The sequence below is a fragment of the Lepus europaeus genome, chromosome 3 (assembly GCF_033115175.1).
Source record: "Lepus europaeus isolate LE1 chromosome 3, mLepTim1.pri, whole genome shotgun sequence".
Taxonomy (NCBI): domain Eukaryota; kingdom Metazoa; phylum Chordata; class Mammalia; order Lagomorpha; family Leporidae; genus Lepus; species Lepus europaeus.
Genome location: NC_084829.1, coordinates 122,977,349 through 123,000,653, shown reverse-complemented (window position 1 = coordinate 123,000,653; position 23,305 = coordinate 122,977,349). Strand labels below are relative to the sequence as shown.

General features: G+C 39.9%; 1 protein-coding gene and 1 pseudogene across 1 annotated transcript in view; both read right to left on the bottom strand.

The window, feature by feature from the left end:
- Positions 1-23,305, bottom strand: part of NKAIN2 (sodium/potassium transporting ATPase interacting 2) — a 1,221,663-nt gene that overhangs the window by 1,105,808 nt on the left and 92,550 nt on the right. The window lies entirely within an intron of this gene.
- On the bottom strand, positions 10,538-11,039 carry LOC133756365 (NEDD8-conjugating enzyme UBE2F-like; annotated as a pseudogene).

Sequence of the window (23,305 nt, the reverse complement as noted above, 5' to 3'; positions counted from 1 at the left end):
TTGAAGTACCTTTATATATGAAGGCATATTTCTCTGGAAAACCTTAACTACTATGCCTATGTATAAAAGAAAATCAGTTAAAGGAGAGAAAAATAAATTCTAATCATAGTTTCTAAGAACATACAATGTGATTTATAGAGGAAACTTCAAGAAGCATGTGGAAAATAGATAAAAAGTTTACTTTGGTGCAAAAGATTGTGAATTTCATGCACAGAGAGACTTTAAATGTTCATAGAGTGGGCTGGTGTTGTGATGAAGCAGGTAATGCCACTACCTTCAATGCCAGCATTCCATATGAGCTTCATGTCCAGGCTGCTCCACTTCTGATCCAGCTGCCTGGTAATGGCCTGGGAAAAGCAGAAGACGACTCAAGTGTTTGGGCCCCTGCGACCCATATGGGAGACCCGGATTAGGTTCTTGGCTTCAGCCTGGCCATTGCTGCCATCTGGGGAGTCAAACAAAGGATGGAAGACCTCTCTCTTTCTGTCTCCCTCTGTCTCTCTGTAACTCTGACTTTCAAATAAATAAATAAACCTTTCAGAAATATTTTTAAATAAAAATGTTCATGGAAAGAACATTTTACAGAAGATCTATGCATGAATTCTAAATTTTGCACAAAAATAAACATTGTTTAATTCTATTTCCCATTAACTTTTTGGATGACCCTAATTTATAATGACTATGACAATTTTATATAGGAGCTTAAAATAGTTTTCACAAAGACATTATTCAACAAATGATGTTAGGAAGGTTTTCTAATTTTAAAAAATAAAATAATTTGGTTTTGATATTTATTTTAAAGGCAAAGAGAGAGAAACTGACGGACAGACACAGATCATCCATCTGCTTGTTCCCTCTGCAAATGTACCCAATAGCCATGGTTGAGCCATACAGAAGCCAAGAGCCCCAAACTCAGTCCAGGTGTGCAATGTGTGTGGCAGGTATCCAAGCACTTGAGCCACTACAAGCTGCCTCCTATGGAAAGCATTAGCAGGAAGTTGGAAGTGAAAGTAGAACCAGGCTTTGAACATAGAAACTCTTATATAGAATGTGGAATCCAAGTGGCATCATAAAGGATTGCATCAAATGCCCACCACTGGAAAATTTCCTAATTGAAATAAATAAATAAAATTCTATTCTATGGTATCCAAAATTATAAACCAAATACCTTCCAGATGGACTAAAATTATCATATAGATATAAAAGGCAATAAATACTTCCCACTTTACATCAGTCACATAACCACAAAAAAAAACAAAATTACAAAAGATAAAATAAATAGGTTTAATCATATGAATCTTAAAACATACACATACCAAAAATGCTTTGGAAAAAAATTAAATAAGGAAAGAAAATATGTTGAAAACAAATATAAAATTAAATTAAATTTCAATTACAAATCAGTAATTAAAATACTAATATTACAACAAAACATATTAAAGTAAAACAGTCAAAAACACAGCTGGGCAGGAGAAATATAAAGGACAAATAAATCTATGATTAAATGTTGAACCTCATCAATAATGAAAACAAAGCAAACTGAGTTTATCTATTATATTTTTAAAAATCAAACTGGCAAAAAATAATAAAGCATATCATAATTTTATATTTAGTAGATATTTGACAATTTAAAAAAAAAACTTTACATGTTTGCACATTTTAACCAAAGAATTCCATTATGCTTAAGAAACAATCAGAAGTAACATGAAACATGAATTTAAAAATTGTTCATTTTGGCATCATTTATACTGGTAGAACACTAAGTTTCTAAAAATAACAGGAACAACCTAATACCCTCAAACAGGAAAAATATAATGTGTTATATAACATACAATGCTGTCACTAAATTATCCAATGTAGCTGCAATTGTACAAGAAAATGGGATATAAAATAGCATTTTCATCCTGGTCTCTCACATGGATGACATGGGGAGAAGGATTTGGGTCATCTTCCACTGTTTTCCCAGGTGCATTAGCAGGATGCTAGATCAGAGGGAAAGCACTCAGGATTTGAACAAGTACTCTGATACTGAATGTTTGCATTGCAAGTGGCAGTTAAACCACTGTGCCACAGTGCCAGTCCCTATGTATTTCACATAGGGTGTGTGTGTGTGGGGGGGGGGGTTATAAATGTATATACAGAGAAAATTCAAGGAATTATCCAATAATGATAACTAGAGTTGTCTTCTGGAAATGAGATGGTAAGTTGCTTTTATTTTGTTATTTACAACTTTAGGTATTTTTATAAATTTCTATAGTGGACATTCTCATAATAAAAAAATGATGAAAACCTTTTATAAGAACATTCCATTTTATGAGTTTTTTTTCAGCATAATATTTTGAGTCTCATTATAAGGAAAATAAATAATTCTGAAAAAATACATTTATAGAGCACTGAGTTATATTTTAAAATTGCATTAATAGTTTTTTCCTAAGGAATTATTTCCCTTGGTGCCAAAATAATTCCCTTCAGGTTATGTATTAAGAAGTACACTAATTCACATGGCTGCTCAAATGCATTCAGTAATGATGTCTTTTCCCAGTCAGGGGTGTAAACAGATAGGCACATGTCTGAGCTTAAGGGCTAGTACTCAAAGACAAGAGATAACTTAGATCAACCAAATAGTTCGTAACATTTCTCAGATTATTTTAAAATTAGAAATAGTTGGTAAAATCTGCTGAGTTACAGATACAGTATAACACAACAGTGCCACAAACTAAAATTTAGGAGTTCAGCATGAATTCAGCAGAAGAGGGGAGCAAAGCATTACTTTCCTTGAAATCCTGCAGTTTTGTAACAGTGGAGAAAGAAATACCTAGTAATCCAATACTGATGACCACACAATGGGTCAGTGTGATAATCTGAGATGAACAGTCTCTCCAGCAATGACATTGGCATCAATGAGACAAGACATTCCCCTGGAGAATTTTCTTGAAAGAAATGAAATATAACAGCATAATATGAGGAAATTATTTCTTCCTCTTATGTATGCCAAAAAAATATTTTAGACAAACAAAATTTAAAACCAAGGAAAAAGGCCAAACTAATCTGTCATGGAACACAATGAAAATTTGAATGAATAGGGTACATTTACCTATATTTAAACTCTAGATACAATGAAGAGTACAGCAACATTGTTTATAACCAATTGTACTTGATAATTTCAGACATAATGGAGACTTTAAAAAAATGAACTTACCATCAATCCACTCTCTCCTCCCACACATCTTGGAGTCATTATTGAGTTTACCCTTTCCACTGCCCATACCTGCTCCCCATCAACACAACCTTCCAACTCTACTCTAAATTAATTTTCAGAATCTGCCTATCAGTCGCCAACTCCAGGATCTTCTTGGTCTTAAGAAATGTCCTCCTAGACAGAATCCCTCTCTCTACTATTTCCTACATCTTCTCTAAAATTTTCACAGGAATCTTTGAAGATATAAATCAGATCATGTCACTATTCTACTTAAAGCTCTCCAGTGGCTTCCTGTGACTCAAAGTGAAAACCAGACAGATCCTTCTCTATGGCTTACAAGGCCTTTTATTATTTGTCCCTGTGTAACTCTGAACCGCATCATTTCTGCCTGCTCTGATATTTCCAACACAGTGCCTTCTTTTGGATCCTAGAACACAAACCAACCTCACTCTTGTCTTTTCACCTGAGTTCCCTCTTCGTGGAGAGAAATTTCTCCAGATTTCCCATGTGGCTCTTTAGTACCATTCATGCCTTAGCTTTAAAATGAAGTTTCATAAAGGATCTTCCTTGAATAATCACCTACAAGCAGCTCTCTTGTACTCTACATCACGTCAGCCATTTTATTTCCTCCACAGTAGACATCAGTGTCAGATCTACCCGTGTCTCTCCACACCAGAAATATATGCTAAGACTTGCCATCCCGTTTACTTTGTTCAAAGTTTTTCCTCCAGGACCAAAACTAGTGCCAAACACTACGCAAATTCTCTGAAAATAAGTGTTGAAAGACTTAATACAGTGTTTTTAAAATATAGGAGGACAGAATATATGATCATTCAATGAATTTTAGGATTTATAACAAGCATTCATTTCCTAAAGAGTTAAAACTATCAGAGTCTCAGAATTAAGTACACTTACCTCTTAAACAATGCTGATAATGTATTTAGACCTGATCAACATCTTTTAGTTTGTTTTATTCCTCTATAATTGAAAACAAATGTCAAGTGATATAAGGGCAATGAGTGCTGATTGAGACACAAGAATCTCACTATCAGCGTGCTTAAAGATTGTTATTGTTGTGTCAGATGAACGGAGTTCATGAGAACTGCACTTCTTTTCACAGGGAATTTCCCTATAATAATGCAGCAGACACAGTCAGCAGTCTGCCCATATCATCTCATATCCTGTTACCATGATTGTGAATACCAATTCCTGGTGAGCTTTCAGTCCTAACATCAGCACTCACGCCTCATAATAGCAGAGCTACCTCAGGCTGCTGGATTCAACCTTGATTCAACAAGCAAGAGTCTGGGAATCTGTGATCTCTCATCCAGGACTAAAGCTGACAAGGGTATAAACAATTGGACTCTGCCTACAGATCAGGATAAATCTAAGATATGCACCACACATCTGCACAGCTTCCCAGGCGGACTGTATTTGATATCACACCCTTTTATGGCCTCATTTCCTTTCCAGGCCCACTTCCTCACTTTTCTATCAATTCTCACCTCAAGTTCTGTTCTAGGGAAGTCACCCTAAGACAAATAATATACACAAAATAAAACATCGAAAAATATTAATCACCAACATAATTATTGGTGATGATATCAAAATAGCACAGCATTGTGGGCAATCAGGGAGTGATAATATGAGCAGCTTAAAAAAATGTCAAGGAGAAGTGGAACAAGATAGTGACTAGATAAGATCCCCCACTGATCATCTGCCCACAGAGATATTGATTTGGACAGCTGTTCACACACTAATCTGCCTTTACAAGAGCTAGGGAAGCCAGGTGAGAGAACCCAGTGCCTCAATTTAGTATAATAAAGAGAAAAGAAATATTAAAGAGGGGAGGAAGGAAACAGTTGCCTGTGTCATCCCATCCCCAACTCAAAGGAACACTGCTTAGAGACAGCCAGCTCCTGCTTGGGAGGTGGGGAAAGGGAATTAAGTCCAGGCCTTAGTACCAGGTCTAGTGCCAGGCTTGCCCCAGTGAAACCCCGTGCCCAGCAGCCTCACAGCTCCTGCCCCTAGGCCAGTAACCGTGAGCTGAGCCACTGTAAACTCAGCTAGGTGGCCAAGGGACTGCCCACCACCTCTCCCCCATTCATGGAGAAGATGCCACATGCTGCAGAGTGGGAGAGGAATATGAGTACTAGATTCAGTGTTGCAGAGCAAGGAGATATTCAGTGATGTTTATAAAAAAGGGAACTGAGCACACAGCATCTACCATTCTCAAAATCAACTCTGAACCAAGAGGGATTTCACTCAGTAGGGAACAGTCTCCACTTATGCAGCAGACACCCAAGGCTTTTACTGCTGGAGAATTCTTAGCCCTTGCAGGCTCTGAGCTAAGTTTAAGGAACTGCCAGGTTGCCCCACTGTTGCATTGCCCCTGAGAAAGACCCCATGCGAAACTGTACCCTCCCCAACCCAGGCTCTTGCTGCATGGAGCCATCATGAAAAACCTGCTCACAAGGGGCCCTGAAAAGCAACAAGCTGACCCCAATCACCCACCTTTCATACCAGGAAGCAGGCAGAAAGTCCCTCCTCTTGCTGCCTTGGAAACAGCAGTTGTCCCATTCACCATAGCCCTGGCCCAGCTAAAGCAAGGAAGCAACTAACCTTGAGCAGCTTAGCCCCAGGAGGTCCAGCAAATTAGACAAGTGGTAGCATCCAGCCAGTCACAACCCCAACAAGCAGCCCAGTAGACTTTCCTGAATAGCTCAGCCAACCAAGATGCCCAGGAAACTGGTTAAGTCCTTCTGCAGCCCCCAAGAGCAGGCCGACAACTCTCAGAAGTTTGGCCCACTGAGGCCACAGGAAGCAGCTGGCCACACCTCATTGAATAGAGCAGCCTCTTAAGGCCCCATGAAGTTAGTTAGGCAATGCCAGACACTGAGAAGAGACCCATGCCTGGGCACACAGGTCTTGTCTAGCCCCTGTGTGGCCCCCTCAGACACTGACAGGTACACTTGACCAGCCCCTATGGGCATACATAGATGCACTTCCGCTCACATAATCCCTAGAAACTGACAGGTACCTCATGCCTACAAACAAGTATACAATTCGCAGAGCCACCAATAAACCTGCCCCATGTAACAGAGCTGCATCCCAGCTGCTGGTACAATCACACAACTCCTGCAATCCAGGCCCCTGAGACACATGGAAACATCACCAATTTTGATTCCAGCTAATGATTCTACATGAACTCTACACCAACGTGGCCACCTGGAACAAAAACCAATGTGGCATCTCCAACCAACACCACAGGGACTCTTCAAGAAGCATAAAAAACAAGGTAAGAGGAGATCTCCAAGGGAATAAAATTACCCCCTAGTAACAGGCTACACAGAAATGGAATTTGATGAAAATGCTTGACAAAAACTTCCAAATAATGATTTTTTTAAGGAAGTGTAATGAGATACAAGATAATACAGATAATTCAATATTAGGAAAACAACTCATGATATTAATGAACAATTCAGCAAAGAGAAAGATAATAAAATAGAACCTGTCAGACATCTTGGAGCTAACAAATTCAATAAACAATATTTAAGAACTTGGGAAGCCTCAACAGTTGAATTGAGTAGGCCAAAGAAAACAATTCTGAACTTGAAGATGGTTCTTTAAAATAACCCAGTTAGAAAACAACAAAAATTAAAATAATGAAGAAAACTTTTGAGCCTTATGGGTTTCTTTTAAGCAAGCAAATATTGTATGCTCCAGATTAAGGGGAAGAGCAATGGCATACAAAACGTACTGAATTAAATAATTGTGGAAATTTTGTTTCAAATCTTTTAAAAATATTTTTGAATTTTATTAATATAAACAGAACAGATTTCATGTATTTCACAGATACAGTTCTAAGAAGGTAACCATACTTAGCTCCCTTCCTTCCTACTTAAAGCCCCCTCCTTTCCTTTTTCCTTTTAAGTTTTTTAATGTCATGTTTTTTATATTTCATATATGCAATGTTAAGAGCATAATGATACTTTACACCATACCCCCCTTCACTACTACCTTCTCTCATTTTCTTATTTTTCTTTTAATATTTACAATGACATACTTTCAATTTCCTAATAACAAGCTTAGTCCGCCACTAAATAAAGAATGCAACAAGTATTAAGTAGAAAAACCACTATTCTTCAAGAGTAAAGGCAAGGGCTATAAACAATAAGCAAACATAAAAATTTCAATTTTGCCTATGTACATTACTTTTTTGTACTCTGTATATTAGTTACCACAAATTATGGAAATATATGATACTGTCTTTTGGGGATTGGCTTATTTCACTAATTTTAATTAAGATAAAGAGAACAGATTTCACCTATTTCAAAGATACAATTCTAACAAGGTAGCCATACTTCCTTCCCTCTCTCCTTCAGTTCTCCCTCCTTCCTTCTTTTTTTTTTTTCATTTAATTTTTGTGATAACCTAATTCCAATTTACTTTATAATCATAGGATTAATGCACACCCAGGTCCAGGAAACCCAAAGGATCCCTAATAAACTAAACCAAAAAAGACCCTCTTGGAGTCAGGTATCATAGTCAAACTATCAGAAATACAAGACAAAGAGGGAGTTCTAAAAACAGCAATAAAAAAACATGGAGTGGCTTAAAAACAAATCCCCACTTGATTACCAGCAGACTTCTCTGCTGAAAGCTTATAGGCCAAGAGACAAAAACGGGAAATATGCAAAATTCTGAAATATAAAACATTTAAGACCAAAGAGTACAACTCATAGAAAAACTATCCTTCAGAAATGAAGGTGAAATAACAACCTGTTGTAACAAGCCAAAACTGAAGGAATCATCTCCTGATGGCTCTACAAGAAAGGCTTAAGACAGTCGCATATCAGACATGAAAGAATGACAATTACCGGCATGAAAAGACACAAAACTACAAAAACTAACACTAGAGCTGACGCAAGGAGGAGATAGGAGAAAATCTAATGATTCATGTATCATATTTATTATTTTCTGGACATGATTTGCTATGTGTTTAGCTAAGAGGTTTTCATCTGTTTTAATAAGACTATAGATTGGTGATTTTTTTTTCTTGTACTTATCAGGTTTTGATATCAGAGTTAGATTGTTCTCCTGAAACATACTGGAAAGCATTTGATCCTTCTCTATACAAATGCACAAGATTCATCACAGAAACTGTTTAAGCTCTTAGTTGTCGGAGGCCACCCGACAAACCGCACGGAAATGCAGCACTCAGTCAATTCATCACCACGTTTATTGCCTCATTGCGTTCCAGGCCAAGGTAGGGGGCCCGGCGATGAGGCACTGGAGGCCGTCTCCCTGGGGAAACTCTTTAACCTCCAGCCCCGAGCACACAGAAAGACAAGGATATATACCCCAGGCCCCATACAGATAACATTTATTGTGTGCAATCATGCATAGCACAGGAACAAAACAAGTTTACAAGGTAGCAAAGATCAGGGTACAAGCTCTGCAGATAGAGCAAAGAACATCATAAACCTTCATCAGAAGTCACACCCTGCCTGCAGGAATGTGGGACATAGAGTCTTGTGCCTTCAGAACAACAAGCACAGGCACAGAATTAGATAAGGGACAGCCTCAGCCTGCTGCATCTCATGTCGGGCCAGGGCCACTAACCCCAACACTTAGTTATTTCTTAAAAAATTGACTTAATTTTTTTGCATTCTTTTTTATTATTTGAGAGGCAGAGTTACAGAGAGAGAGATGAAAGAAAGGTCTTCCATCCAATGGTTCATTCCTCAAATGGCCACAATGGCCAGAGCTATGGTGATTGAAAGCCAGGAGCCAGGAGTTTCTTCTAGGTCTCCCACATGGTTGCAGGTGCCCAAGGACTTGAGCCATCTTCCACTGATTTCCCAGGCCATAGCAGAGAGCTCTATTGGAAGAGGAGCAGCAGAGACAAGAACTGGAGTCCGTATGGGATGCTGTCACCACAGGAGGAGACTTAGCCCACTAGACCATAGTGCCAGCCCCAACTTAATTTCTTAAATATTTATGGAGCTATTCAATGTTTTTTTTGTTTCCATGTCAGTTTCCTGATTTTGTGCTTTGAGATAAATATTTACATTTCACGGAGACTGCTAAACTTTTGGAATAAAATTCTTTCATATCTTAACAACAACAAAAAAGAAACTTAAAAGTGGAGCTACTCTATTATCCAGCAATTCCACTACTGGATGTGTGTCCCAAGGAGTAAAATAAATCTATGAGGCAGATGTCCGCAATCCTACATTTATTACAGCAACATTTACAATAGATGGTGTCCAGCAATGAATGTATGGATAATATACATATGAAATCTTGCCTCTTGTGACAACACACATGAACCTGAAGGACATTATTTTAGGTAAAATAAGCCAGGCACAGAAAGACAAATACCACATGATCTCACTCCTGTGGAATTTTTAAAAGTTCATCTTGGGGACCGGCACTGTGGCGTAGTGGGTAAAGCCACCGTATACAGTGCCAGCATCCCATATACATGCCCGTCAGTTCAAGTCCCTGCTGCTTTACTTCGGGTCCAGCTCTCTGCTATGGCCTGGTCAGGCAGTGGAAGATGGCCCAAGTCCTTGGGTTCCTGTACCTGTATGGGAGACCAGAGGAGGCTCCTGGCTCCTGGCTTTGGATCAGCCCAGCCCCCGTTGCTGTGGCCATTTGGGGAGTGAACCAATGGATGGTAGACTTCTCTCTCTCTCTCTCTCTCTCTCTCTCTCTCTCTCTCTTTCTGTCTCTGCTTCTCTGTAACTCTGCCTTTCAAATAAATAAATTAAAAAAAAAAAAAACACTTGATCTCGTAGATATTGAGATTGGAATACTGGCTACCAGAAGCCGGGGAGGCAATGGGGGCAAGGGGAACGGGGAACAGTTAATCTAAAATGTCAGAAAGGAAGAAAAGGTTTTCATGTTCCATTTTACAGTAGGGTGACTACAGTTAGCAATCTTGGGTTGTATATTTCAAAACAGCTAGAAAAGTGTATTTTTGTATGTATAGCAGTTATTTATATATAATTAGGCTTAAATGACTTTTATTTCTTTTATTCACAAATCTTATATCAGAATATATGATTATGCTCATTTTAAATTCATTAAATGTGGAAAATGCAAATAAATAAATAAACCTTACATTTGCCCTTCCTATTTTCTTGCTCTAGTTATGTTGAATTCTCCACCTACAACTTGCAATGCTGGAGACAGTCTTCTCAGGTCAACACAGCCACAGAACAGGGACAGTGCAGGGGACTGAGAAGGAGTTTGAGGGCAGATTCTTGCTGTTTCACAATAGAGACAAAATCTAGCACAGCTTCTGGGGGCCTGCAGTCCTTGCCCTTATCAAGTGGTGTAAGACTTGATGTAGTTATCCACTTTATTCTGGGAGCCATTCTTGTCCCATAAATGATGTTCTGTTACTTCAATATACAGTGAATCATTAAAATTAAAAGATCAGTAAATAAACAGTTTAATCCCCAAACAACATCATTTAATGTCCTCATGGGAGCCTAGCCAGTGCCATCCCTGTCTCCATGATGTTAGGGTGTCAGACACTAGTCAAGCAATTCACTTTGGGGAGCTCCATCAGAAACCTCTGTTTCACACTGAAAAATTGCACCCTGTAGTAACCCTCATCTGGAGTGACAGCTGAAAGCAATGAAGCCTGTTCAGATCAGGAAAACACACTTTACATATACAAGGTGAATTAGCATCAAGCTCTGCAACCTCCTTCACAAGCAACTGGTCTCATAGAAACCCTCCGAGTGGAGTCAGACACACTGGCTGCTGTCCAGAACACTCTGAGACCATCAACCCGATCCAGTTCACTTGCCAGCATTAGCATCACTGCCACCTTTATTCTGGGCACCTGCAGACAGGTGAGGTGAGCCCGGAGGACTGATACCATGCCTGGCCCAGATGATGGCAGTGAGACACTGGAAGAGAGTATTTAAAATGTTCTCACCAAAACAAGTAAGTGATTGAGGTGAACGAGGCTAATTACCTTAATTTGTTGAATACACAGTATACACATGTATTTAAACATCACATTTTAACTCACAAATACATAAAATGTGTCAATAAAAAAATCAAAGCAAAAATATTTTAAAAGATGCCAAAAAAGGAATAGGTGCATCCATGGCAGAAAATTGAGGGAAAAAGTGAAAAATCTAGGAAGTGCTATAAATTTTATATGTATGTTTGATGTATTTCATGTGAGACCATAATAAGAAATCCAATCAGATATTCATATTTAAAGGAATGATATTGGCCTTATAACAAAAACAAAAAACGAGAATGGCAAGATGGCGGAATAGGAAGGGAGCACACTGATAGTCCGGGAAGAGACAGTTTAATAAAAGTGCATGTACTGCAGATTCAAGTAAGAGTGGGGGAAGAAATAGCAGAGGAAACTCTTTCGGAACTAGTGATTCGCAGTGGACCTGCGAGGAGACCATGGGAGCCCACGGTTCGGGACACCAGCGGCAGAATCAACACACCAGCACTGGAACTTGAGGTGAGCCGAACCTCAATAGCCCGAGACACCAGCAGGCAAGCGGAAAGAGGAGAACAGAGGGAACGAGGATTGAAACCCCGTGGAGAAAAGTTTACCAGGCTATCTAGAAGAGAGAGGGAAAAAAAAGTGACTGATACGGACACAAGTTTCTCTCCAAAGAGCAGGCGCCATTTTGGACATATGTCATAAGCGGAGTGACGTCACGTCTGCACCTGCCATCAGCCAAGCAGAAAAACCTGACTCGGGGAGGGGTGTGTGAAATAACAGGAGATTAGGACATAGTGAATGTGTGGTGCTAATGAACTGAGACTGAAAAAAAAGAGACGGTGGGGGAGAGAACTCACGGAATTCCCGTGAGTACTTTCCAGTGACGCTACAATTTGGTAACCTTGGCAACCCAGTGGGAGACTGCAGGAGAATCTGAGCCCACACTGAGGGCAGCACAGATTCCCTGTGTGGTCCTTGGGAAAGAGTTTCGGTCCTGGCTCCTGTGGGTATATCATTTGCCTGCTAACTACCTCCAATTCCGTTCAGGTGTGTGGAATTACTTCCCTTTTGAATCAAAAAAAGAAAGAAAGAGAGACAGATTTACCACGCCTAACCTGGGAGTGTCACCTTTAGCACACCCTTAACCCTGAGGAACCAAACAGAGCTCTGAGGCCACACCCATCTCAAGCCTCTAAGGCTCCATCAAAAGCAGACAGTCCACTTAATCTACAGTCATAGTATAATGAGAAAAAACACCACAGTGAGGGAAGAAGAATCCAAAGAATATATCTACAATGTCAAGCAACAAACGCAGAAACCGAGGAAACAAGAACAAGAAAGACATTATGACACCCCTAAATGAACAAGACACCCCAAGCCAAGATTATACAGATGATGAGATGGAAGAAATGCAAGATATGGATTTCAAAAAATTTATAAGAACAATTAGAAGTGTTCAAAAACAAATGCTTGAGCTATGGAATTCCTTACTGGACAGGATAGAAAATCTCCTTAAAGAAAATGAAATCTTAAGGAGGAATCAAAATGAAACGCAGAAACTAGAACAGGAAAGTGTGATAGTGAAGAGAAATCAAAATGAAATGAAGAACTCAATAGATAAAATGACAAACACACTAGAGAGCCTAAAAAACAGAGTCAGTGAAATAGAAGAGAGAATATCAGATTTAGAAGACAGAGCACAGGAAAGTATACAGTCAAACCAAAGAAAAAAAGAGGAAATTAGAAATCTAAAAAAATATTGTTGAGAATCTACAAGATACTATTAAAAAACCCAACATTCGGATGATGCTGTGGCTCAATAGGATAATCCTCCGCCTTGCTGCGCCAGCACACCCAGTTCTAGTCCCGGACAGAGCACCAGATTCTGTCCAGGTTGCCCCTCTTCCAGGCCACCTCTCTGCTGTGGCCCAGGAGTGCAGTGGAGGATGGCCCAAGGCCTTGGGCCCTGCACCTCATGGGAGACCAGGAGAAGCACCTGGCTCCTGCCATCGGATAAGCGTGGTGCGTGGGCCGAGCGTGCTGGCCGCAGCAGCCATTGGAAGGTGAACTAATGGCAAAAAGGAAGACCTTTATGTCTCTCTCACTGTCCACTCTGCCTGTCAAAAAAAAAAAAATTCGGGTTCTAGGAGTTCCTGAAGGCATGGAGAGAGAGAAAGGATTAGAAGGCCTTTTTAGTGAGATACTGGCAGATAACTTCCCAGGTTTGGAGAAGGACAGAGACATCATAATACAGGAAGCTCATAGAAACCCTAGTAAACATGACCAAAAGAGATCCTCACCATGACACATTGTAATCAAACTCAACACAGTGAAACATAAAGAAAAGATTCTAAAATGTGCAAGAGAGAAACGTCAGATTACTCTCAGAGGATCTCCAATTAGACTCACAGCAGACTTCTCACCAGAAACCCTACAAGCTAGAAGGGAATGGCGAGATATAGCCCAGGTACTAAGAGAGAAAAACTGCCAGCCCAGAATATTATATCCTGCAAAGCTCTCATTTGTGAATGAAGGTGAAATAAAGACCTTTCATAGCAAACAGAAATTGAAAGAATTTGTCAGCCGGCACCGCGGCTCACTAGGCTAATCCTCCGCCTTGCGGTGCCGGCACACCGGGTTCTACTCCCAGTCAGGGCACCGATCCTGTCCCGGTTGCCCCACTTCCAGGCCATCTCTCTGCTGTGGCCAGGGAGTGCAGTGGAGGATGGCCCAAGTGCTTGGGCCCTGCACCCCATGGGAGACCAGGAGAAGCACCTGGCTCCTGCCATCGGATTGGCGCGGTGCGCCGGCCGCAGCGCGCCTACCGCGGCGGCCATTGGAGGGTGAATCAACGGCAAACAGAAGACCTTTCTCTCTGTCTCTCTCTCTCACTGTCCACTCTGCCTGTCAAAAAAAAAAAAAAAGTATTTGTCGTCACTCGTCCAGCCCTGCTTTAAGATGTGTTACACACAGAAAAACAGAAACACAGTCATCAGTACGAAAGAAGGTAAAGGAAGGAAACCTCACAGCAAAAGATCAAAGGAATCTCAAAGCATATATTAGAAAATATCTTTGGCAAATGGCAGGGCAAAGTTACTACTTATCAATAGTCACATTGAACATTAATGGCCTGAACTGTCCAGTTAAAAGAAACAGATTGGCTGACTGGGTTAAGGAACAAAACCCATCTATTTGCTGCTTACAAGAAACACATCTTTCCAACAAAGATGCATACAGACTGAAAGTGGGAGGCTGGAAAAGATATACAGAAAACATTTACATTCTTCTAAGCAGTACATGGAACCTTCTCTAGGATTGACCACATACTAGGCCATAAAGCAAGTCTCAGCAAATTCAAAAGAATTAGAATCATATCATGCAGCTTCTCAAACCATAAAGGAATGAAGTTGGATATTAGCATCTCAGGAATCCTTAGAGCATATGCAAACACATGGAGATTGAACAACATGCTCCTGAATGAACAATGGGTCATAGAAGAAATCAAAAGAGAAATCAAAAATTTTCTGGAAGTAAACGAGGATAACAGCACAACATACCAAAACTTATGGGATACAGCAAAAGCAGTGTTAAGAGGAAAGTTTATATCAATAGGTGCCTACATCAAGAAACTGGAAAGGCACCAAATAAATGAGCTTTCAGTTCATCTCAAGGATCTAGAAAATCTGCAGCAAACCAGACCCAAATCTAGTAGGAGAAGAGAAATAATTAAAATCAGAGAAGAAATCAACAGGATTGAATCCAAAAAAAAAAACATTACAAAAAAATCAGCCAAACGAGGAGCTGTTTTTTTAAAAAATAAACAAAATTGACACCCCATTGGCCCAACTAACTAAAAAAAGAAGATAAAAGACCCAAAGCAATAAAATCAGAGAGGAAAAAGGAAACGTAACAACAGACACCACAGAAATAAAAAAGAATCATCAGAAATTACTACAAGGAATTGTATGCCAGCAAACAGGGAAATCTATCAGAAATGGATAGATTCCTGAACACATGCAACCTACCTAAATTGAACCAGGAAGCCATAGACTGGATAAAGAAATTATGAGACATGTACTCTATAGAACACTATACAGCAGTCAAAAACAATGAAATCTGGTCATTTGCAACAAGATGGAGGAATCTGGAAAACATTATGCTGAGTGAATTAAGCCAGTCCCAAAGGGACAAATATCATATGTTCTCCCTGATCGGCGACAACTAACTGAGCACCAAAGGGGAAACCTGTTGAAGTGAAATGGACACTGTCAGAAATAGAGACTTGATCAGCTCTTGTCCTGACTGTTGATGTACAATGTAATACTTTATCCTTTTTAGTATTTTTTTTGTTCTAGTACTATTGGTTGAACTCTGTAATTAACACACAATTATTCCTAGGTGTTTAAATTTTAACTGAAAAGTGATGCCTGTTAAATATAAGAGTGGGAAAAAAAGAGGGAGGAGATGTACAATTTGGGACATGCTCAATCGGAGTTGCCCCAAATGGTGGAGTTAGAATCCTGCCAGGGGATTCCAATACAATCCCATCAAGATTGCATGTACCAATGCCATCTCACTAGTCCAAGTGATCAATTTCAGTTCACAATTGATCACACTGATAGGCCTAAGAGTCAAAGTGATCACACAAACAAGACTAGTGTCTGCTAATACTAACTGATAGAATCAAAAAGGGGAAAAATCGATCCAACATGGGAAACGGGATACACAGCAGACTCATAGAATGGCAGATGTCCTAAACAGCACTCTGGCCTCAGAATCAGTCCTTAAGGCATTCGGATCTGGCTGCAGAGCCCATGAGAGTATTTTAGGCATGGAAAGCCAAGACACTGTGGGGAAAAAAAAGAAAAAAAGAAAAGAAAAAAGAAAAAACCTAGATGAAATATCTCTGCGAGTGAGATTCCAGTGGAAAGAACAGGCCATCAAAGGAGGAGGTAGCTTTCTCTGAAGGGAGGAGAGAACTTCCACTTTGACTATGACCCTGTTGAAATACGATCGAAGTCAGCAAACTCAAGAGGCTTCCATAGCCTTGGAAACTCATGACTAGAGCCTAGGGAGATTACTGACGCCATAAACAAGAGTGTCAAATTGTTAAGTCAACAACAGGAGTCATGGTGTACTTGCTTCTCATGTGGGATCTCTGTCCTTAATGTGTTGTCCAATGTGAAGTAATGCTGTAACTAGTACTGAAAGAGTATTTTACACTTTGTGTTTCTGTGTGGGTGCAAACTGATGAAATCTTTACTTAATATATACTAAATCGATCTTCTGTATATAAAGAGAATTGAAAATGAATCTTGATGTGAATGGAATGGGAGAGGGAGCGGGAGATGTGGGGGTACGAGTGGAAGGGAAATTATGGGGGGGGAGCCATTGTAATCCATAAACTGGACTTTGGAAATTTATATTTACTAAATAAAAAAGGACTGTTTGGTAAGGTTGGGAAGAGGCCATTCCCCTGGTTTGGGGTGATCCCCAGAGGGAAGCTGGTGACCCAGCTGGCCAGGGGCAGGGTCACTATCACAATGTGGGACAGGTTCTACCAGTAGGCAGGTGCAGGGCTTGTCTAAAGGAGTTGTTTGTTGGCTTCTGGCACTGAGACACAAGGAGTCCAGGTCCGGTCCTAGTTCTGGCCTGGCTTGTTTGGCAAGAGGTGGGTATGGCAGAAGCTCAGTGAGGTGGGCACAGTGCCCGGTTTCCACACACAGCAGGGGGACCCACTTATTAAGGCAGTCTCTGCACTTCCGCCTGGGTGGGAAGGGGAGGTGTGGTTGGTTTGCCAAGACCAGGGCTTTGGCCTTCTCCTGTCCCCAGGGTGGAGACCATAAGTCAAGGGGGCCTACTCCCCAGGCCAGAGCTGTTTCTTCCTGAGTCAAGATGCTTCCAGAGCTCAGCATCTGGGAGGCTCTGGGCAGCCAGGACTGCAGCCCAGGTTCAAGGTGCCAGAATGCAGGGGGACTGTGGCACGGACTCAGGCATCTGGGCTCAGGTACAGGCCAGAGTGGGCAGGCAAGGGGCAGGAGACAGCCATGCTTGCAGCAGGATATGGGAAAGAGGGAGGGGCTGAGCAGTTTCAAACTGCCAAGTGTGGACTGGAGGCCCAGACAGGCCAGACTTTGAAGGAATCAGAGCTGGGGTAGGTGGCATCCTGGATGGTTCAAAAAATAATAAAAATCAGAAAACAAAACCAAATTGTCAAAGTTTGAAAAGTGAGGGAGGGGCAGCCTTTGATCCTCATGTTAGGACAGGGTTCCCCAAGGCACTACAAAGTCCTGATGCAGGAGTGACAAGGCAGGGGAGGGCAGGAGATGTGGGGCAATGCTGAAGTCCTGAGGCTGCTGCAGTGGCTGGGGTCCAACATCTCGAGTGGGAGATGACCATCCTGGCACCTGCAGCCTGCAGCCATACCTGCTTGTACCACGATAGAGTCCGCTCAGAATTCCACAAGATTGCCCCATCCAACCTAAATTGTGTCATGAAGGCAGATGCTGGTGAAGGCTTTTCCTGAGGCAATATGAACCAAGCCTTCTGGGTTCTCATGCTGCTGGAGCATTCCTGGGGAAAGAGGCACCATTACAAGCAGACCTCTGGCCTAATGCTCCATGAAGGCATTCAAGGTGGCCTGCGGATTGAAACTGAAGTGGTGGGGAAGCCTTCTCCTGAGTTTTTCCAGTCTTCCTTGCAAGCCATAGAGTTGGAGCCTCAACAGGCTGTTGTGATCAGGGAGGTCACTGGCAGTGACGTCAGTGGTGTCCAATGAGAGTCCTGCAGGTAGGGACTGGGACATTCAGAGGCACCAAGGAATAATTCATCTTCTGTCCAGTTAGGGTGCTTCTAGGGTTGGGAGTCACACAGCTGCCATTCCAGTCAATGACACCTGCCACTCCAGAGAGAAAGCCCAAAACTTTGGCCTGCAAAGCCCAGAGCCCCAGCTCCTGGCCCTGGACAAGCACAAGTCTACTTTCTGTAGATTATTTCAGAATCAGTAGCTCACTTACTCTCATTAAAAACTATTAAATATTTTGTGATGGTAAAAAATACATATCAAGTCTACCATTAAAATTATAATATGAAAATATATAGAGATATTATATGTTTTAAAGTAAATGAAACTTTAACTTTTTAAAATGACACTGGACATTTAAACAGTAATATTAGAAACCAAACACCAGAAAAAATAGTTTCAACATTCCAAGGGGAAATTACTTCCATATAGAATTCTATATCCAGGCAAAATATTCACTGGGAGTACAGCAGACATTTAGACAAGAAATGAATCTCTCATGTACCTCTTCTAAGAAAGCTTTTGGCCATGTACTCCATTTAAACAAGAGGATAAACAATGGAGGAAGAAGATAGAGGGTATTGGAAACAGAATCTAACTGGGAAGATGGAAGCTGGCTAGGAAGCACATCTAGAGAGCAGCCAGGGAGCCCAGATGGAATGCTCCAGCAGAGACTCTCCAATAAACAGCAACTGAGAAGACACTGCATTTGGATCATATTACTGAGAAAGTCTTATTTCTCAGGAAGAACTGGGGATGTAGTGGTGAATGAATGCAACAAATCAATAATAAAATAATTATCAGTGAACACCTAGAGGAAGAAATAGGGTGCCTGATGCAGAAGTGAACAGTATTTTGTTATCAACGTAGCGGGATTGCTAAATGCTGATCTACTCAAATGTATGATATAATTAATAGGTAAGATGGGAAGATCAAGATTACACACAGGTGATAGCATGATGGAGCCAGATCATAATTTTCTTTGGTGGGAAGCTAACAGACAACATTTAAAATGAAAAAATCAAGACACACCAATACATGCATGCTGCTTAAATATAAGGAAGCAAATACCAAGAGAAATAGCTGAAAGAGTTAAAAGTAGTTCTTTATGAGGACTGGGAAATGGGAGCAAGAATGGTATGACAAAAGAGATGTTTGTTCATATACATCAATGAGTAACCGGTAAAATTAAACATTAAAAAACAGAAAAAAGATATTTGAGAAATGCCTCTTATCTAACATTTTTAATAAAGATTTATTTATTTATTAGAGAGACAAGGAGAAGTGGAGAACAAGAGAGAGAGAGAGAGAGAGAGAGAGGTCTTCCATCTGTTGGCTCATTCCCCAATTGGCCGCAAGGGCCAGAGCTGTGCCAATCCAAAGCCAGGAGCCAGGAGCCATCTTCTACTGCTTTTCCAGGCCATAGCAGAGAGCTGGATTGGAAGTGGAGCAGCCAGGTCTTGAACCAGCGCACCCATATGGGATGCAGGCACTACAGGCAGTAGATTCATCTGCTATGCCACAGCACTGGTCCCTTTTACCTAATATTTGAAAACTTAAAAAATACATCACTAGAAAGAATAGAATGTTTTCCAATATAGCTAATTTAAATCAAGAAATCTTACAGGGAAATCAAGGTGAAGGCTTTAAATAAAGTGATCAGAAATAAAAACTCTAGATTCACAAATGACACTATAATATTTAACATTTATCAGTGTATATTAGGTATTCACAGTACTCATATTGGTTAACTCTCACAATATTTCTTTCAAACAGGTGCTGCAATTGTCCTCATGTTACACAGATGTAAACTAGAAAACATCATTCTTGCTCAGTCTCACATCCATAAAGTTGCAGCAACACTTTTTTTTTGTTCTTTCTGGTGGGAATGATTATTGCCCAGAAATCCAAATGGCTCACACTTCTAAATCCTTCGGATCTTTATACAAATCTCTCCAACTTAGGAGAATTTCCCTAAAAACTTCGTTGACATGGAAACCAATTTTCACTTCCCTTGCCCAGCTTGCCCTGCCCCAGCCCACACACATAAACACGTACACACACACACTCCACCTTTCCCTAAACCCTAGCTAATTGTTTTCTCCAAAGCACTTCATTGGATGAAATTTGCATGATATATGGCTGTCTACCATCCATTTCAGCACTTAAATGTAAGTTTCATAAAATCAAATATTTTTGTCTCTCTTCTTGTTTTTTTTTTTCCTACTGCTTAGATGAGCATTTGACACATAATAGAGTCAATGATAATTGCTGAATTTGCCGACAATGCCTAGACCTAGAATCTGAGCTTTCCAGTACCATGTTACAGTCACAGTGCCCACTCCAGTTACTCATTGCTATGGTTTGGATGTAGTTTCTACACCAGGGGTTCATGTGTTGGAAGCCTGGTCCCCAGCGTGGTGGTGTAGAGATGGTGGGGCTTTTAAAAGATGGGCCCTAGTGGGAAGTCATCAGGTCACTGAGGATGCTGCCCTTGGAAGAGATTAAAGTAGTTCCCATGGGAACTTGATTTAGCTCCCACAAGAGCAACCTATTATAAAAAGAGAGAGCCTGACTCCTGGGTAGTGATATGGCTTCCTCTGTGACAATGTGAACTCTTCCTCTGGCAGGTGTTCCAGCATCTGCCAGGAGATCTTCATCAGAGTCACGCCAGCGCTGGTGCATGCCCTTGAACCTCCAGAACTGTGAGATATACAAATCTCTTTTCTTTATAAAGTTGCCCAGGTCCAGGTATTTTGTTATAGTAGTGAAAAATAGACTAACACACTCATTGTAAAATGTTGTAAAGATGCCTGGGTTTGAAAGAATAGTTTGAACTTATCATAAAAAAGGATGGAAGAAAACATTTTTTATGGAAAAGCAGGCAATACTACAAGTTCATAGATGATCTCTTTTTGTATGTGAAAGAATGGTTTTTAGGACAATCTAAAGAGTGAATTTGCTTTTGCTTTTACCTGAGATGTACTTCAAAATAATGACTTTTCCTGACAACCAACTATAAGCAAATTGTTATGATAAGTAGATGCCAAGAGTAGAAAGCAAGTATCCTTCTGGAAGGAGTATTATGTACATAAACTAAGTAGAAAATCCTGTGTTCCCTCACAGTCCTCCAGGCGAAAGCATGATACTGCACTGTCATGAAATGGATAGGAATCCAATTGAGTGACTTAACGTGTGTCCCTGTAGACTCTGAACTATGCAATGTGTTCAACTTACAGATAATGACAGGGATCATTATGTTCTACCTATTCCTTCTGTGTACAAACCCTAATGCAGAATGGATGCAAGTGTAATGAGGTAATAATTTAGCTTTCAAATACATTCACAGTTGCCTGAGTTTAGAGCTCTAGAGGAGGGTATAAGGTTTCAAAAAAGAACCCACTGGCACTCATTCTGTTCTTGGTTAGTTTTAAAGATTTAAAGTCTATAATCCATTCCAATTCTTTACAGCTACAAAGAGCTAATGACCAATAAAATAACATCAGGAGAAATAGATCACCTTTTCATCTTGAACTTACTGAGCACTCTGTGATAACAGATCAATTAAGATTGAGGAAATAGCAAGTACAAGCCCATATAATGGATATAGTCTCTAAGTTTGATGACAAAGTCACTGAAAGCAAATTTCACTTTCCTTAGTACATTTTTACCTTTTGTTAAAAGTCTATGTCTTTTTCTATTTGCTTTTAAAGTGCTTTACATATACACAGAAATAAATAAACCAATTCTTCTGAATATTTCAGTTATTAAGAGTTTTTAGGATTTAAGCATGATTAATCGATAATCTGGGATGTGGAAATTCCTCCTGATAAACTGTATACTTTGTTAGTAGATGTGTATTTGTGTTTCTCATCACCCTGTACTTTTTCTTTCTTTTGTAAAAAGATTTAACATCTCAAAATACAAACAAGACTAGATGGTCCCTGTTACTATCTTGTCATTTTTTAAAAATATTACTCAAAGATTACTGAATAAAAGGTACAAGGCATCATGTGGTAAAGTAACAAATTCCATGTTAGATATAAAAGAGTTTAAATGAGGAAATCAATTGCATAATGTGTTTTGTAATCGACTTCTCTTTGTCTATATTCAGGCAATAAAAATTAAAGCCAAACATTTGTACATAACTTCAAAATAATAATTTCTAAACCATCCCATTTGTTTATTCATATTAATCAAACCAACGCTACCAGTGGCAAACTCTCTATGCATATTTTCAATGTAAAAATTTAACTTGGGGGGCTGGCATTGTGGTGTAGCATGTCAAGCTGCCACATGTGACACCAGCATCCCAACTGGGTGTGGTTCCAGTCTTAGATGCTCCACTTCCAATTCAGCTCCCTGTTAATGTGCTTGGGAAGGCAGCACAAGATGTATCCCTGTATCCCATGTGGGAGATAGGGAGGAAGCTCTTGGCTCCTGGCTTCTGTCTGACCCAGCCCTAGCTCTTGCGGCCATATGGGGAGTGAATTAGTGGATAGATCTTCTTATCTCTCCCTCTCGCTCTGTAACTCTGTCAAATAAATAAATAAATATTAAAAAAAAAACTGGGGTCTACATCTTACTTGGAGTTAGGAAAAAGGATTTATTTTCATTATTAGCATTCAGAGAATATAAAGTTTTTTGATAATAAAAACTGTTTAATAAGTACTCAAATACTTGTAATGGTAAATCAATTTGGAAAAAAATACTTCTGATAAATACAACATATGTGATTACATCTCAAGTTTTTGTTATTTATTCAATTACTCATTTTTTCTTCAAGATTTTAGAAACTACTCATTCTCAGCAAGCACAACATAATGCTTTGCCACCAAGGAAGTCAGAGCCTGATGAAAAAAACTAGGATCAGTGAACAATTAGAATGCAGTATAACATGGAAGTCTATGTGGATGTACAATACCACAAAAACTCTCATTTCTACTATAATCTGATGCATGGACTGATGGAGGGTACTTACATATAGGTTCAGAGAATAGAAAGTGCTTGAGCTAAATTTTAAATGACAAACTGGTGATCAAAAAGTATATTTTTGCATGGGGAATGGTTAAGGGAAAGGCACACATTTAGAAATAGCATAAAACAAGCCAGAACTACACAGAATTAATAGTATCAAAAATTTTGGAGTGACTATTCATATATCAGACAAACTAATAAGTTCTTATTTAATACAACATTATTTTAATGTAAATATTTCATTAGGAAAGAGCAACTCAGACTAGTGGAACAAGAAACTGTGATAGTGACGAGAAATCATAATGAAATGAAGAATTCAATAGATCAA